We start from the raw sequence: 15,954 nt of genomic DNA on the forward strand, positions 1-15,954 counted from the left end.
GTGAGGCCATCTCAGCTGCAGGAGAAATGATACCACACCCTCAGGCCAGGAATCCTCCTCTGTACTGAGCGTGTGGAAAAGCTGGCTTGCCCTTCCATGGTCCTTTACGTCTTGGCCCGTGGTGGTGTCATTCAAACCAAGCAGCTTCTCCACACACTCATTGCCTCTCAGAAGCTGCAGAGACTTTCCGTTTCTGCTGGACTTGGCCCAGCTCCACTTTCCAGGGCCCGCGGATCTGTCTGGTGCTAAGGCTGAGGCTTGAGGTACAGCTTGAGGGCAGCACATGGTTCCTGCTGACCTAAAGGGTCCGGGTCAGATGCATCTGTGCCCTGCCGGTCCAGTCCCAAGTCCAGAGGAGCCCTGGGCTCTGGCCATGGATGCTCCCACTACTTTCTCCCTCAAGGTCTCCTTGGGGCTCGCTTTCCTTCTCTGCCACAGCCCTTGGGCCTGAGTCGTGCACGCAGCCACCAGCCCGCAGGCAGCAAAGATGTTGAAGGTTTTCACACTCAGGTGGGCTCTCCCAGGGGTGGGCGGGGAGGCGGGGATGACCCTCCAGGCTCTGGGGAGAGAGGCAGCGGGTGGGGGGGAGCTTAGTGCTGCGTCAGCTGTGAGCGCCTTGAAGAAGAGTTTGCTCTGCGAGATGAGGAGAGAGTTGGTGACACCTACGTATCCAGCTGGATTGGCTTCAGAGGTGGCAGCAGTTGGCAGCAGCAGCGGGGATGCAGCTGGAAAAAATGTCAGTGCTTAGCAGCAGAGCAGCAGTAGGAGCAGCATCAGGGAGGTGGCGAGGAGGAGCAGCTGGGTCGGACTCTTCTGTGAGGCTGGGCTTCTGAGTTATTCCCCTGAATTCTCTTTTTTTTTGTTTTTGTTTTTTTCCTGGTACCGGGAATTGAACTCACGACCTCCCGTTTGCCAAGCAGGCTCTGTGCCGCTGAGCTAAATCCCCAGCCCCTCTTCCCTGAATTCTCTCAAGCTGAAGCAGCTACTCTTGGCCTGTTCCTCCCCACTGGATGAGGGGGGCCACTCTTCTCCCCCCAGAGCCGTGTGCCCCAGCTTGCTCCGAGTCAGGCCTGGTGAGGGTGGTGGAAGAGGCCCAGCGGGACTTACTCTCCTCCTGCCAAGCTCTTTCCTTCTCCACCACAGCCTCAGAGGAGGCCGCTGTGGGTGGCAGCCTGGACTGGCTTCCCTCTGGGGCTGAGGCCTTCTCCACTGCCAGCACTTGGCCTGAAGGCTCAGCTCCTGCTGTCGAGGCAACACCTCCTACTATGGCCGCAGTACCCACAGGGGCTGGGGATCCTTGCTATAAATGTGACTCTCACTGACACAGAGGGAAGAGCGGGGTCAGCATCAAGGTGGCCCTGGAAGGCAAGAAGGGCCTGGGAGGGGCTGCTCACAGCTGGCTGTCCTTGTCACTGCAGGTCCTCTTGGGGGTGAGCAACTTGGAGGACTGTGTAGGGTCCCTGCCCGCTTCACTGGACAGCCAGCTGCTCAGCGAGCAGGAAAGAACCTCAGCACAGGGACCCTGGTAGGCCAGGCTCCCTTGGTGGAGGACAAGGTGCTGTCTCTGGGTCAGGGATGCCTTGTGCAGTCTGTTGCAGAGGGGAAGCCTTTGGCTTTGCCTGTCTTACCCAGGCTGCTCAGTTCAGGATTCCCGGGGTGCTGCTTGGGAGGAACGCAGAGGCAGATTCCAGGCCATATTTCTTCCTGCCCTCCACCTTGTTCGTCCTTGACCTTGCTGGAGGGGGACCTCGGCTTGTCCTTCATGGACAGCTCAAACCTGCTGTGCTCAAGTTGTTGCGAGGGAACAAATAGCGACTTGGAGCTTCTGCATTGCTTCTCCTGCTTGCCTGCCCTGGAATGCAGGTTGTATCACTGTGTGTGCTGAAGACGTTGTGCAGCACCAAGGAACTTGCTGACCCAGTGAACGAAGGTGCATGGTGGACCACTGGCTGGCAGGCAGTGGCCTAGCCTGTGCCAACTTGTTAACCAACTTCATGTTCCTAGAACAGCAAAGAAGCAAGATTTAAAGTCTAATCATACAGACTCCCAGTTGGACGCTTTATCTATTGTATTAGATTTTCATGGAATAATGCACAACAATTCAAGCCAGACTTACCCTATTAATATTTTGACCCAGATAGTTCTTGGCTGTGGACTGCGTCCTGTGCATTGTGGATGTCTGGTAGCATTCCTGGTTTATCCTTACTAGATGCCAGGAGCCCCCCTTCCCCAGTTACGACAACACAAAATGTTTCCAGGTGGTGCCAGTCTTCCAGAGTGGCAGGTGGGGATGCAATTATGCCTAGAAAGAAAAGGAGCAGTTTTGAGTTTTCATTAAGATAGACCTAATGAAATTTCTCAAACAAAGCCTACTGGAAGGCCTCCACGAGCATATCAACGTTAAACAAACAGAAGAGATGCACATCTGATGATAAGCAGTCTGCTATAGACAGATCAGTGAGGCAATTTAGACTCCAGAGCTGCAGTTTTCCCCTTCATTCATCACCTTTCCTCTGGAACAAGAGAATTAACCTTAGTGTTATGCCCTGTTTATACAGGGAAAGAGTACTCTTCATTACAACACAAAAGGTGGGATATCCTTCAGAAACATAAGTCAAGTGAGATACACACACACACACACACACACACACACAGTCAGCCAATTAGCAACTTTTTAGAAATGTCAGCTCTGTGACGGTCGTTGTTCCAGACTCTTAGGGCCACCTGTGGCTGCTGTAACAAATTATCACAAGCAGGGTGGTGGAACAACACAAATGTATTTGCTCAAACTCTTAAAGACCAGAAGTTGGCCTGACTCACTAGTGTATTTGCCTATTCCCTGGGCCTGCCCACTAGATCATGAGCTCTCTGTGAGCAGGGACTTGGTCGTGGTTGCTGCTTTGCCTCCAGACATGTGTTAGCATTTCCTTCTGGTTCTTTCTGTTGAGGTGGTACTCCTAAATAAGCCAACATTTCCTTGTTGCCCTGGTTGACTGAAAGTCCCTCTGGATGGAGCTTAATTCAGATCAACACTGTTTATCAGGCAGGGTTTAGTCAGGAAACCAGAAAACATAGTAGGTATTTTAACAGAAGAGATTTAGTATAGAGTGTTAATACACTAACGTTGGAGGGCTTACACAGGAAAAAAAATGTATATACTTAGATAATATGGTGTTTGCCCAGAGAGCTGGAAGTCAGCAGAGAATCCGAGACACTAAAGGCAGCACTTCCTTGGGTCAGCTCCCTTCTTCTGTTGAAGTTGCCCGGCATTAGCACCACTGCCCAGTGGCAGAAACTGGATGAGCCTTGGACCCCTCTTGAGAGAAGTCAGCTGTTACAGGGCTGTTTCCTCTTCCTGTGTACTTCTAAATGCTGGTTGTTACCAACGGCTTGTGCTACCTGCATCATCTCAAATCACCCGCCAGATGCTGCTCATCTCTTTACTATCTGGTTGTGGGCTGGGTTGAAAAGTGACCCCAAAAAGATAGGTCCCTGCATAACCCCTGGCACCTATGAGTGGGATTTTGTCTTGAACAAAGGGTTCTGAAATGAAGGTGTCAGCAGAGGCATACACTCTCTGAACCCTCTAGGGGAGAATCTTTCCTTGCTGATTCTAGCTGATGGTGGTGGTAAGTCACGAAGTTGTCCAGTCTGGGCACAGAATTCTGGTCCTCCTGTCTCAGCCTCCTAGAGTGCTTGCTCTCTTATAAGGCTGTATGTCACTGAATAATCCTCAGGGCTGCCTCACGACCTAGGTGACTCCAGCAGAGCCCACCAGAGCCCCAAAGTGTGCGGGCTGATGCCCTATGGTCTGAGGCTGGTTGATTCATGTCCCACGTCCCACAGCTGGACATTCTGGCAAGTGTTTTACACACTTCTGTCTCCTCCCACAGGAGTAACCCACAACCACTGGATTTGACAGGGAAGCATTTTATTCTGCTGGTAATGTTGCTACAAAGAATCTGACCTCCGGCTGGGAATATAGCTGAGTGATGCAGTGCCTGCCTGGCAAGCATAAGGTCATGAGTTCAATTCTCAGCACCAATGAAACCCCCAAAAAACAAAAAATCAAGAATCTGACCTCCTGAAACGCCACAGCTTGGTTCCCTTCAGATTATAATGGGAATAAACCATCAGACCAATCATGAGTTACGCTGTGGCCAGAGAGGAGGATGCCGCCTCTCACTAAGTAAGCTCTTCACAGTACATCCCAATTACATTCGCTGTGTGTCTCGTTTTTAGTAATAGTCTTGGCCCTGATCTGATGTCTTAATGGAAATGCACATACAAGTAGCACATGCATTTTGCCTGTAACTTTGTCCACTTTGTTTGTCCCCATGACAGCCCTGTGAATTATGTGACATTCAAGTCTTCATTAAAGAGCAGAACCATCAAAGGTCTTAACTGTCTGGAGTGACGGGAGAAATGACAGGCTCCTGGGAAATCCAGTGAGCAAACTTGTTAAGAACAAAGCTGTGTATAGTCACTTGGCACACAGGCACACACATACAATCAAATATTTTCAGGGGTGTTGATGGTTCCCCCTCAGTCTAACATAAAGTTACTTATGAACTTGAAGTTAAGAAATCCTAAGTAGGAAACTCAGGCTCAGAGAGTCACCAGCAGGAGTAATCTAACTAGTAAAGAGCTTAGTGGGGTGAAACTCATTGTTTAGCCCGAGACTGCTTTCAACTCCCTATAGTATGGGTGTCCAGGCTTTTGGCTTGCCCAGGCAGCCCTGAGTCAAGAGGAAATGTATTGGATTGAATGCAATACACAGTACAGTAAACGTTTATAAGGAAAAACACCATCTTATTATTTTATGAAATAATACAACTAGCCCACATGTAATACTTAAATAAGAAAACTTCTATGTCTCCTTAAAACAGTAAATGCCTGTCTTCATAGACACATACATGCAGGTGGGGTGAATCACAATTATTGGGAATTGCTACATTTTTAAAAATTATGTTTTTATTTTAAAAATTAAAAAAACTAACAAAAGAACAATGAAGACAAAATTAAAACAACACAAAAATGATACATGACTTCAAAATACAATGATAGGAATGAACAGTGGTTGCTACACTACATACTGTTATTGTCAACGAAGTTGCTCAGTCCACCAGATGTAAGAATGCAAGATTGAGCAAACAAAGACAGTAACAAATAATAATAATAAAAAAAAACATTGGAAATGATGCAGAGCTTTACCACACAAGATGGCAGGAGTTCAACTATGGTTCTTATACTGCATATTGTTCTCAGACTGCCAGATTCAGGTGTGCAAAATTGGTCAAGAAAAAAGAAAATTTTAAGCACTGACTGTTCCTTTCAATAAACCGCAGACATCAGCAATACACCTATCCCAGCTATCCTTATATATACATGTAAATTTTGTTTTTCATTTTAAAGAGAAAAGAAAAAAACCCCTACATTTATTCATAAAGTCACATGATTGCTCAAAATGTCGGATACACACAGGGTTAGATTCAGCTGACTCTGTACTACGATGAGGGTACAGGGGGCGGAGCCGGAGCTGCACTGCTCCCTTTCCTTCCCGGCGTTCCACTGTCACCTCCGCAGCTGGCTCGGTACCAAGTAGTGGAGTCATAAACAATGTTGCTAAAACTCACGTAGTAACGTTACAAATGTATAATCTTGTAGGGGTGCACTGCTAGCTGTCCACGGTTGCATGGGGCCCATAGGACCATGTGTTGGAAGCACTCTGCAGTTTTTCAAACACTGACAGTGACTGTAAATCTATGAACACTAAGACTGAACTAGAAAGTCTGCTCACATGAAGACCGCAGAACACTCACTCTAAGCAAGAGCTTCACAGTCACAAAACTTCCATACCCTTGGGGAAAGGGCACCTGCTTTCCAATTCAAAAAGTGGGAGAAGTCCAGCCCAGAAAATTCCCACCAACCCATGCAAGTGGGGTGCCCCCATACAAGGGCTTCCTGGGGTGGGCCTTGGGCACGGTCCCAGCTTCCTTTCCATCAGCACACCCAGCGCGGGAGCAGCCAACGCCCTTGCCAGTGACCTCTGCAGACCTCAGGGCATGAGCATCCATCGCGCGGCGTGCTGCTGTGCATGTCTGCACAGGTCTCCGCATGGACTGTGGTTATCAGCGAGCGCCGGGTCAGTGCTAAACAAACGCAGAGCTCATATTTTAGAGTTGTCAGTTTTTATTATCTCCACGTGAAGTGAAGAGAGAGAGTGCTGCGATGGGCACTTCACCAAGAAAATTAAACTAATTTAGCCCTAATATGTAAACTGTGGAGAGGATAGGGCTCTGGGCTTTTTAATTTGCTGGTACGACCCCATGCAGACGGCTAAATGATGGAAATAATCATTTTTCTTAATAGGAGATTAAAAAAAAAATTCTGGACTTGGCATTTCTTCCAACTATGGGGAAAGTGTCCAGTTGTTTTGATAGCGTGAAATTTCATTTATGCCTCATTAATATTCAACCATGATTCTAACCTGAATCCTAAATTTTATTTGAATTTAAATAGCAGTGAACTATATTTTTGATGAATCTGAAGTTGCATTTTGGAAACTCATCAGCAGATGGCAGTATGAGACAGAGTTTTTGCTGTGTCCACCTCCTTTCCCCTCCCCCTTCACAGTAACAGCTGTTTTTTAAAGCAATTTTTTAAAAAGGCATCCCTTCTTACCATTGCTTAGTACAATGTAACCAGGTGTGGTGGATTAACTAATGGGCACCTTGCAACACTCAGCTGAACTGAATCGGTGTGGTTCTGGGCGTGGAAGCCCCACCTGAGAATTGTTGCCAACGGAATGAAAGGAAAATTGGAGGGGAAGATGGGGTGCTGTTGACCCTCTTGGAGAAGCTTGTCACGCTGTTTTTTTTTAATATGGACTCAGCTGTTCCTATTGGAGAAGCTCGGGTCCTCGCTGTCGCTGAGGATGCTGTGGTTCTCTTTAGGGGAGCTCTGGTCCTTACTTTGAGCATCGCTTCCTGGCGCGGGTGCAGATCCCTCAGGCTCCTGATACAGAAACTTCAATCCGTTGGTGCAGACTTTCTAGCTTCCGCTGACCCTCGGGCCTTCCCAGCGCAGATCCTTGATACAGACGTGCATGAGACATTGTCGTGGGCTCTAGTCTTCAGCTGGACTCATGCAGGTCATTGCCATGGGATCCAGGCCCTCAGCTGGATTCTTTGGGTCTCTCGTGTGTGGACAGGTCTCCCATGATCTCTTGCGTTTCACTCTTTGTGTGAATATTATAAAATAATCCTCTAGATTATTAAATCTGTATTAAATCTTTTCCCTTGTAAACCCTGACTACAACACTAGGGGTTTGAATCCTTTAGAAAAGTAAAAATGATTATTTTAGCTGTTTATTCCCAAAGAAGAGGTGCAGTTTATTTCAATAAATTGGATTAATTATAGGTTATTACAGATGTAGGAATGTACAATTATGGATTAATTTATAGTAATGTAAATGAATTTCAACAGTGAAGATCATTTTAAAAAACTGATTTAACAGAGCTGTTCCCTCCTTTCCCTTTTGCCTCATGAATTTCCAATAACAACACCGTTAGATTTTGCTATTATTTCAATTCAATTTACTATAACTGTATGCCAGGCAATAAATTAGACTCTATTTGCCAGACTGCTCTTTTTCCTGTGAAAACCAAGGGCTAATAAGCAGAAATAGAAAAACTGAATGGTTAAGAAGAATTTAGAATCTTTTTTGACTAGAACTCCAGGTTTTACTTTCCCTGATTGTGAAACTATTCTACTTTTTTTTTTTTACATGTGCTTATATATTTGTCTCGTTTAAATTGTAGCTCAGGAACTGTACTTACATGCATTATAGCTATAATATACATGCATATTATAAAAGGACACCATTTCCTTGAGCAATTTGGACTGAAGATCACCCAGCAAGAAGGAACAGCTTAACATAGGCCAGAACATCTCTCCTGTATGTCTGCAATACGTATTCATTAAAGGCTAGCCTGGGAGCCACAGGAGCAGCTGGGAACAATACAAAGCAATGCTGTTCTTGCCTTTTACTCTAAAATCCAGTCAAAGAAATGGGAGAGATTCAGAAGGAAGCATAACTTAAATAAAGACAAGCATAGATCACTGGTACAAGTGATATGAAGAAATCACCAGATGCAATCATTCATCAGATTTCAATTCTGCCAAAGAAAAAGATGTAGCACTCAGGATTTTAGAAAATGTACTGCAGCAGATACATCCTAAAGTGACCCATAGTGATCTATACCGTAGATGGTTCCCTCTCCCTGAGTCAGCCCAGGACCTGAGACTTGCTTCTAACCAATAGAACATGGCATAGGTAACGGATAGTCACTCCTGCAATGGTGCTGCAGGAGGAGGGGAAGCTTTCCGGCCGCTTTGAAGAAGCAAACAGCCATGACTGCAAGGAAATGAATACAGTGGTCTCAGCTTATTGGTACAGCATAGGTTCCAAGACCCCCCAAAATTATGAATAACACCCAATTATATATACTATATTTTTTCCTTTAACTATGTACTTATTATAGTGTAAGTTACAAATTAGGCACAGTAAGAGATCAATAATAATTAAACAGAACAATGACAGCAGTATACTGTAATGAAATTGCCATCATCACCGTTGTACTTTGGGGCTATTATAATGTAAAATAAAGGTTACTTGAACACCAGCATGGGATGCTGTGACAGTCAGTGTGATAACTGACATGGATACTAAATGACTAACAGGCAGGTAGCACATACAGCGTGAATATCCTGGTCAAAGGCACAATTCAAGTCTTACACAGTGCACAATAAGATGGTGTGAGAGTCCATCATGCTACTCGGATAAACACAAATAAAACTAGTGTATTATATCTATAATTTTCCATTTAATGTTTTCAGACTACAGCTGACCACAGATAGCTAAAAGCATATAAAGTGAAACCACTATACTAACAAGAACCTACAAAGCCTGGAAACCAACTCTTTCCGAGCTGAGGTCCTGCCAAGATCCCAGCCCTTGGATTACACAAAAGCAGGGAGCCCAGTTAAGTCATGCTCAGAGTCTGACACTCAGAAATGATGAGATAATGAAGTGTGTTGTTTAAAGCTGTTTGGCTGGTAATATATTACATAGAATTGAAAACTAATACATGCCCAATTTTCAGGAAATGCCCTGGGGTTCTGATATTTTTTACCTCACATTTCCTAAGACTCTTGCCACTTGATTATTACCCCATGACACTGCATTCTTCAGGCAAGAAAGCCCAGATGCCACTAAACACAGAGAAAATCCACTTCTTCCAGGGAGGAAACCAGTGAGAACGATTTTGCCAAAACAATTGGGGAAATCCAGGATCCAAAAGATTTTCTGCTTAAGCCTGAGATCATTAGGACTTGAAATAACACCAGCTTTCCATTCCAAAGGACTGGGCAATTGAAATTACTGTTCGAAGTATAAAACAGTGCTTCCTGGAGGGCACTGGGCATCATACTAGTTCCTGAAGCGTTGAGCGAAGAAAGCGTAGGAAACATTTGATATTACACCCTTCGCTGAGGATTGCCGGCACATATTAATACGTTAAAGACCTAATGTAACATAAACCTCATTACATTTGTTTCACCAAGAATTTTGCAAGTTTCACCTGGGATCCACTCTTTTTTCCCCACATTTTGCCTGCTGATCTTCACCAGGTCCTTAGAACATACCTCGAGGAATGCCAACAATAGGCATGGATCAGATGCTCAGGTAAACCAGGTGTGGTGGCACACGCTTGTAATCCCAGCCCTTGGGAAGCTGAGACAGGAGGAGTGCTATGATTTTGAGACCAGTCTGGGCTACATAAATGAGTTTAAGGCCAGCCTGCACTACATTCTGAGACCCTGCCTCAAAAACCAAAAACCAAAACAAAAGACAGATGCTCAGGTAACGGGTGGGAGGAGGAGTTCCGTAATTTTAGTGAGCATCAGACTTCTCCATGACCTGCATAACTCACTGTGCTCTGCAACTGTGCTGTGCTGCTTCAAAAGGCCAACTAGGCTGTACCAGACTACTCAGTGTTACAGTAATAACAAGTAAGGTAGACACAACTGTACCAGGAACTAATTCTGTGATTATTTTTTGAACAGAGAGTTTACAGTATGCTGGATGTCATTCTAAGTTCTTCATAGACATTAAAATCTCTATAGTTTATATATCATTTGCCTTACCTTACAGATTTTAAAGAAAAACTACAAAACAAAAGAGAGACACGTATAATTTCCTCGATATTAGATAGCTGGAAAGAGGAAGAACTGGGATTTGGAGATTTGGTACCAAAAAAGGATACATAAATCTAATGAATGATCTTTACATTGATTACATGATGAGGTAATTATGTTTTACATATTGGATTATGTAGCATGTTATTAGAACTATGAAAATTGAATGCCCCCTGGTTCTTGTCACTTTGTTTACTGTGGCTACAGAACATGTCTAATGACATCTGTGGCTCACGTGCTCGCTCTGTTGGGCACCCAGCTGTGTCCTGTGCAGATGCGCATCTCATACATGTTCTCTGCACCTTCAGTCGTCACTCTCCTTTCATCCTCTTCAGCAGTAAAAGGTGAAGTGTGAAGGATGACCCCATTTCCTGAATTTGGGTCTCCCCATATCACCTGGACCTCGAGGTGCAGGATGTGTATGTGACTGGCCCTGAAACCTTCCCCTGGAGCTAGAAAACTTCCGGAAAGCATTCTGGTACCCTGAGTCCTAACCACGTGTGAGTCAACCCCGCCAGCTCTCTGTCTGTACCAGACCAGATGCTACTGAAGTGACCCGTGGGTAGCACATGGGATCCCACTGCCTATGTAAGGCGACTCTCTGAACCCCAGAACAGAAGCAAAGGCTGTGCAAAAGTGTGGAGTGGTCTGGAGCTCATTTCCCCACTCCTGTTCATTATCAGAATTTATACTTCCTGTGATTTACACCATTTCCTATCCACTCCCAGCCAACTTCCTACAGTAGCTAGGGCCGCGCCTGTCAGCGAACCATCTTCCTGTAATGTGTCCTTGTTTCCAAGGAGGCAGAGGCAAAGCCCTGATGTTTGCTGTTTCATCCTGAATAACATCTGCTATGGTTTGTGTTGGGAGGTCCCCTCAAAGCCTCATGCAGCCATAGGTGGAGATTATTCAGAGATGGGTGAATCTAGAGTGTGTGACTGATTCATGGTGCAATGCTACAACTTGGATGTTTTAGCACTGCTGAAACTGTCAAGACTTCAGCAACTTTTGGAGGAGATGGAATAAATGCCTTTTGCATAAAGGGATGGGCACGAATCTTTGGGGGCCAGGGGCAGAATATTATGGCTTGTGTTTAGATGTCTCCACAAAGCTTCATGTGGTGATAGGTGGGTTTTTTTCACATGTGGCTGGATCTAGAATGTGTGACACTGGAATTGATTCATGGTGCAATGCTGGGATCAAGGACACTAGGATTAAGAGTGTGAGTGTTACTTGTCCTAAGTAGCCTGGATAAGATGTAAGGGATAGAAAGAGCCATGGTCATCTATTGCTTGCTTTGTTACCTTTACTACCACCATGAAGTGTTTCTCCTCTGAGATGCTTGTCTGCTGTGCCACCCAGCCTTGGAGCCAGCCGATTATGGACTGAAACCTCTACAAACTGTAAGCTAAGTAACCCTTTCCTCCTTTAACTTTGGATGTGGAATATTTTGTCTCAGCAATGAGAAAAGTACCTAAGATACCTCCCAACGTCTTTCCTCTGACATATCACCTCTGGGTTATGATTTTCTTGTACAAATTATGGCAGATGGTGAGAAGCTAATTTGTTTTGTCAGACCACAGCAGCCAGTGGGAAGCTAATTTGTTTTGCTGCCAGTGGTGAACCTCGTATAATGCAAGCTCTAACATCTGGAAACATGGAGAGGCTTCCATGCCTGGCTTCAGGCTTCTGAAGTGACTTTGTTGGTAGTCCGTTCCAGGAATGACCGTCGTCCTTGTAGCCTCACAGAGGTTTGCTGGTTGCCTAACACTTGGCAGCCTTCTCAGTGACAAGAGTTGAACTTGAACTGTGTGAGGACATTAGGAAATCCTGCCCCAGGAGGAAATCTCTACCGATGATGTCAGAGCAATTAGATATTAAAAGTTGCAGACTACACAGTTATTAACAAGCTCAGGAAAACTAACTAAGAATGGTGAGTAGATGCTCAAGATTACAATGTCTTTTCCACCCTAAAGCCTGCTTTTCCTTCCAGGTTTCTCCCTCCTTGGAGTCCTGGGAGTCTTAAAGATAAAATAAGCTGACAAATTAGGCTTGTACTTTTCTTCCAAAAGTATTGTCACAGATTCCACAGACTTCAACCCTCAAGGAAGTGGCAGTATTAGTTGGAAATATATCTCTAAACTTCAAACACAAGCTAATGATTTCCATCCTAAGCCAGCCCACTAATGGGTAACCTGACAGATGCTAAGAATATTCATTCTAAATCAGCAGTGGCGAACCTATGGTGCACATGCTGCAACAGGCTTTTTGTTATCACTGAAAGTTCTAAAAGGATTGCCATCACTGTCCTACATCATTGTCTTGAGGACACCTTCAAGACCACATAAACACCCCCCATCCTCTACCACCCTGTAGTCTCACCCTCGAGCTCCCGCTCTCATTTCTGAGTGTGCACTTCTTTGATTCTGCCTAATAGACTGCCTGTGCCTCTCACAGATGTGTCCTGACGTGTTTTTCTTGACAAGTGTCGGTGAACTTACTCTGTAGGGGGAAGAGGTGAGGTGATGTCCCCATCTCTTCTTTGGGAAGACCTCCTTGCTCCCTATCTGGTTAGAATGTCAGACCTTAAATATGGTGAGTATCACAACTGACCCAGACATAAATGCCTGGGAATCACTGAGCTAGGCTGACACCAAGGAGTAGCTCCCATAACCTAATGCCAAGAAGTTACTTTAGGTTTTCTCTAACAAAGACAACCCTTGGAACGCCTTCACAACATCACCAAATCTTTGTGCAGAGTGCCCTTCTTGTCCCCTACCTTATTTCACAGATGTCTAACAGTGCCGGATACATAAAGGTTCTCAGGAAATACACACGGACCTTCACTATAGTAACCACTGCTGATGCTTTAAAACCTATTCAGTATGTTGATTCGCCCCCAATTCTATAAAAAATGTAATCTCTCAGAAAAGGGAGACTCAGTGCATTGAAGTAATTAACAATCACTTCTGTGTGTCACTTTTGAATATCATAAAATATTTCATGCCAGAAATTGTTTGTATATAAACAACAAAATACACATACAAACCCCTTGAGGCATTTCAGTCTGTGTTTTGAACACTTTACCGACGGAAGAACTAACCAAGTATTTGTTAGGGCCTGAAAGATGTAAGGTCCTATTGTGTGCATGGAATACAGCTGGGAAGGGGCTCACCTCACAGAGGAACAAACACACAAGAAAGGATAAGTGTTAACCAGGAACATCACTGAAGTGTGCTAATTTTGACAGGAGTGGTGTTGATGCATTTGAATTCTGAAAACACCAAGACAAAGTTGGCAGGGGGTCAAATTGAGGGGGAGAACTGGAACTGTGAAACAGGGCAAAGTAAGATGAACAGAATTTGTACTTGGATATTGTTCTTTTGATTGGGGACTTAGTGGGAGAACAGTGGGTTATTTTGAGCTTTTGGATTTTAAATCTGGTTGCCTGAAAAAGCCTGCCTAGATGTGTGCTAATACATCTGCACAATATTCAGAATGGCAGGAGCCCAGGACAAGGCATAGAACGGCTACATGATTTGTCAGACATGGAAGGGAATGAGCCAGATGCTCTGATTTGACAAGTTGTGTTCCTAACTCTCAGGCCATACTACCTCTCCATACCCCCAGGGATATACCACTGAAGACCCAAGTCACAGCTCTAGGAGTATTTAGAGACTTAAGGGGCCTTTTGTTTTCATTTTGTTGATAGGTTTTACTTCCCCTGACTTTTACTGAAAGTTCCAGTTTTTCTCCAGTTTCAGCTTGGGGCAGAATTTATAACCCAAGAGTCACCCAATGAGCATTGTCCACAGTAACTGGGCGTGTTTTTTAAGCAGGTCTAGTGAATCTGGAGTTTTATGAGGATGCTGGGGGGTGGCTCTTTTCCTCTGGATTTGGAACTGCTGTTCCCACTTTGCTATCACTCACAGTCTGAGAAGGAGAGTGACACACAGAGGACAGCTGAGCCAAGTTGGAGAGCAACTAGGGTCTGATTCTTTGAGCTGTGAAAAAGCCATACCTGACATTAGATAAACACTGGTCTTCTAGGTTGTGCGATTCAATAACTTCCTTTTGGGCTGAAAACAACTTAGCTGAGTTTTTCCTTCACTCAAAGTAAAATGTACCCTGACTGACAGAGAACACCACAGAATTGAAACAGCAGAACAACTTCTTCATGTGGCCTGACTTTCACTTGATGGGTAGTAGAATTACAGATAAAATGTTGACATTGTGTGATATTATCACACATAAAGACTAAACAATCTGCAGGCAAATAGCTTATGACCTCAAAATATAGTAAGTGGACATCTGCCAAGGTACACACATACATTATTGCTTTATCTTGTTGCCATTTTGAGATATGAGTCTAATATTTTCTCCCTGTGGACTGAATATTCTTTTTACTGTGTGGCTAATTCTTTTGCACTTCATGAAGTCAATGAAATTACAATTTGGCCTCTGCAGTAGATCTCAGGTAATGTAATCTGTCCTGAATGAGCCACTGTTCATTTGTTAAGTATGTCTTGCATACACCTCACAAGGTATATTTTGATTACTGTTGATTTTTTAACACATGCAGGGCTATATTGTGGCTTTCATGGGCCCTAGGCACTCCCACTTTTATGAGCTGTTCCTTCATAAAAAAGTAATAAAGATTATATTTGATCACTAGCTGGGTATTAAGACAAATGTAATCCAAGATGGATTATATTCATTTTGTAATCTGATTTTATGAGAAATTGAATATTCCACAGGCTTCTAAATGTGTCCTGAGCCATAGGCACTGTGCCTATCATGCTTGATGACAAGCCTGCCCTGCACACTTGTCAAGCACCAATCACAGCAATTCAGAATAGCATGGTTCCAAGGCCTGGAACCTAAAGATGGTCACTGACCCCTCTACATCTTCTTCACTGCCATAATTCAGCACCCATTTCCCTTTTCTTGCTCTAAGGAGCTGGAACTTGAAACCAGATTGAACTGAGTTCCAAGGACCGGCTCCTACAGTCTCTAGCTACATGAGGTTAAGTCTTCATGGTGGCTTCAGAGTCTTAAGTGTACCATGGAGATCACGGTGATGCTGACCTCACAAAGTTGAGAGCTTAGAAAATGGGATGCATGTAACACAGGTTCGGCCCCCTAAAAGTACTTTATCATAATCTCAATAGTATAGTACCTGTGAGTCACAGCATGTCATAAGGGCTGAGCTTGTGGGCTTCAGGATCAGGCTGCCCAGGTTTGAATCCAGTCCCTGCTCCTAGTCAACAGAATGGCCATGAACAAGGGGCTTAATCTCTCTCGACTTCTGTTACTCTGCTTAAAAGAGAGAATAATAGCATCTTTCCAGCTGGCTCCTGTCTTGGTTTCTTTTCTAGTTGCTGAGACAAAATACTTGACACCCAAAGTTAAAGGAGGGAGGGGTTATTTAGCTCACAGTCTCAGAGGTTTTAGTCCATAACTGGCTGGCTCCAAGGCAGGGTGGCACATGGAGGAGAGGCAATAGTTCATGGCAGAGGAAGATACAAAAGCAACAAGAGCAAAAGGGGAAAGCAAGCCTCTCTTCCTCTCTTATAATGTGTGCAGGCTACCTGCCTTAGGGTGGGTGTAGCACTCACATCTCCACTCCCAGCACTAGACAATGAACCAATCACAAACTCTAGATTCAGCTGCCCAGGAAAAGCCAGGCCCACA

General features: G+C 44.7%; 1 pseudogene; it reads right to left on the reverse strand.

Moving 5' to 3' along the window:
- Positions 1–312: 312 nt before the first annotated feature.
- On the reverse strand, positions 313–6,077 carry LOC102006254 (annotated as a pseudogene).
- Between the last annotated feature and the right edge of the window lie 9,877 nt (positions 6,078–15,954).

Source organism: Chinchilla lanigera, unplaced genomic scaffold (assembly GCF_000276665.1).
Source record: "Chinchilla lanigera isolate Chin_1 unplaced genomic scaffold, ChiLan1.0 scaffold00020, whole genome shotgun sequence".
Lineage (NCBI taxonomy): Eukaryota > Metazoa > Chordata > Mammalia > Rodentia > Chinchillidae > Chinchilla > Chinchilla lanigera.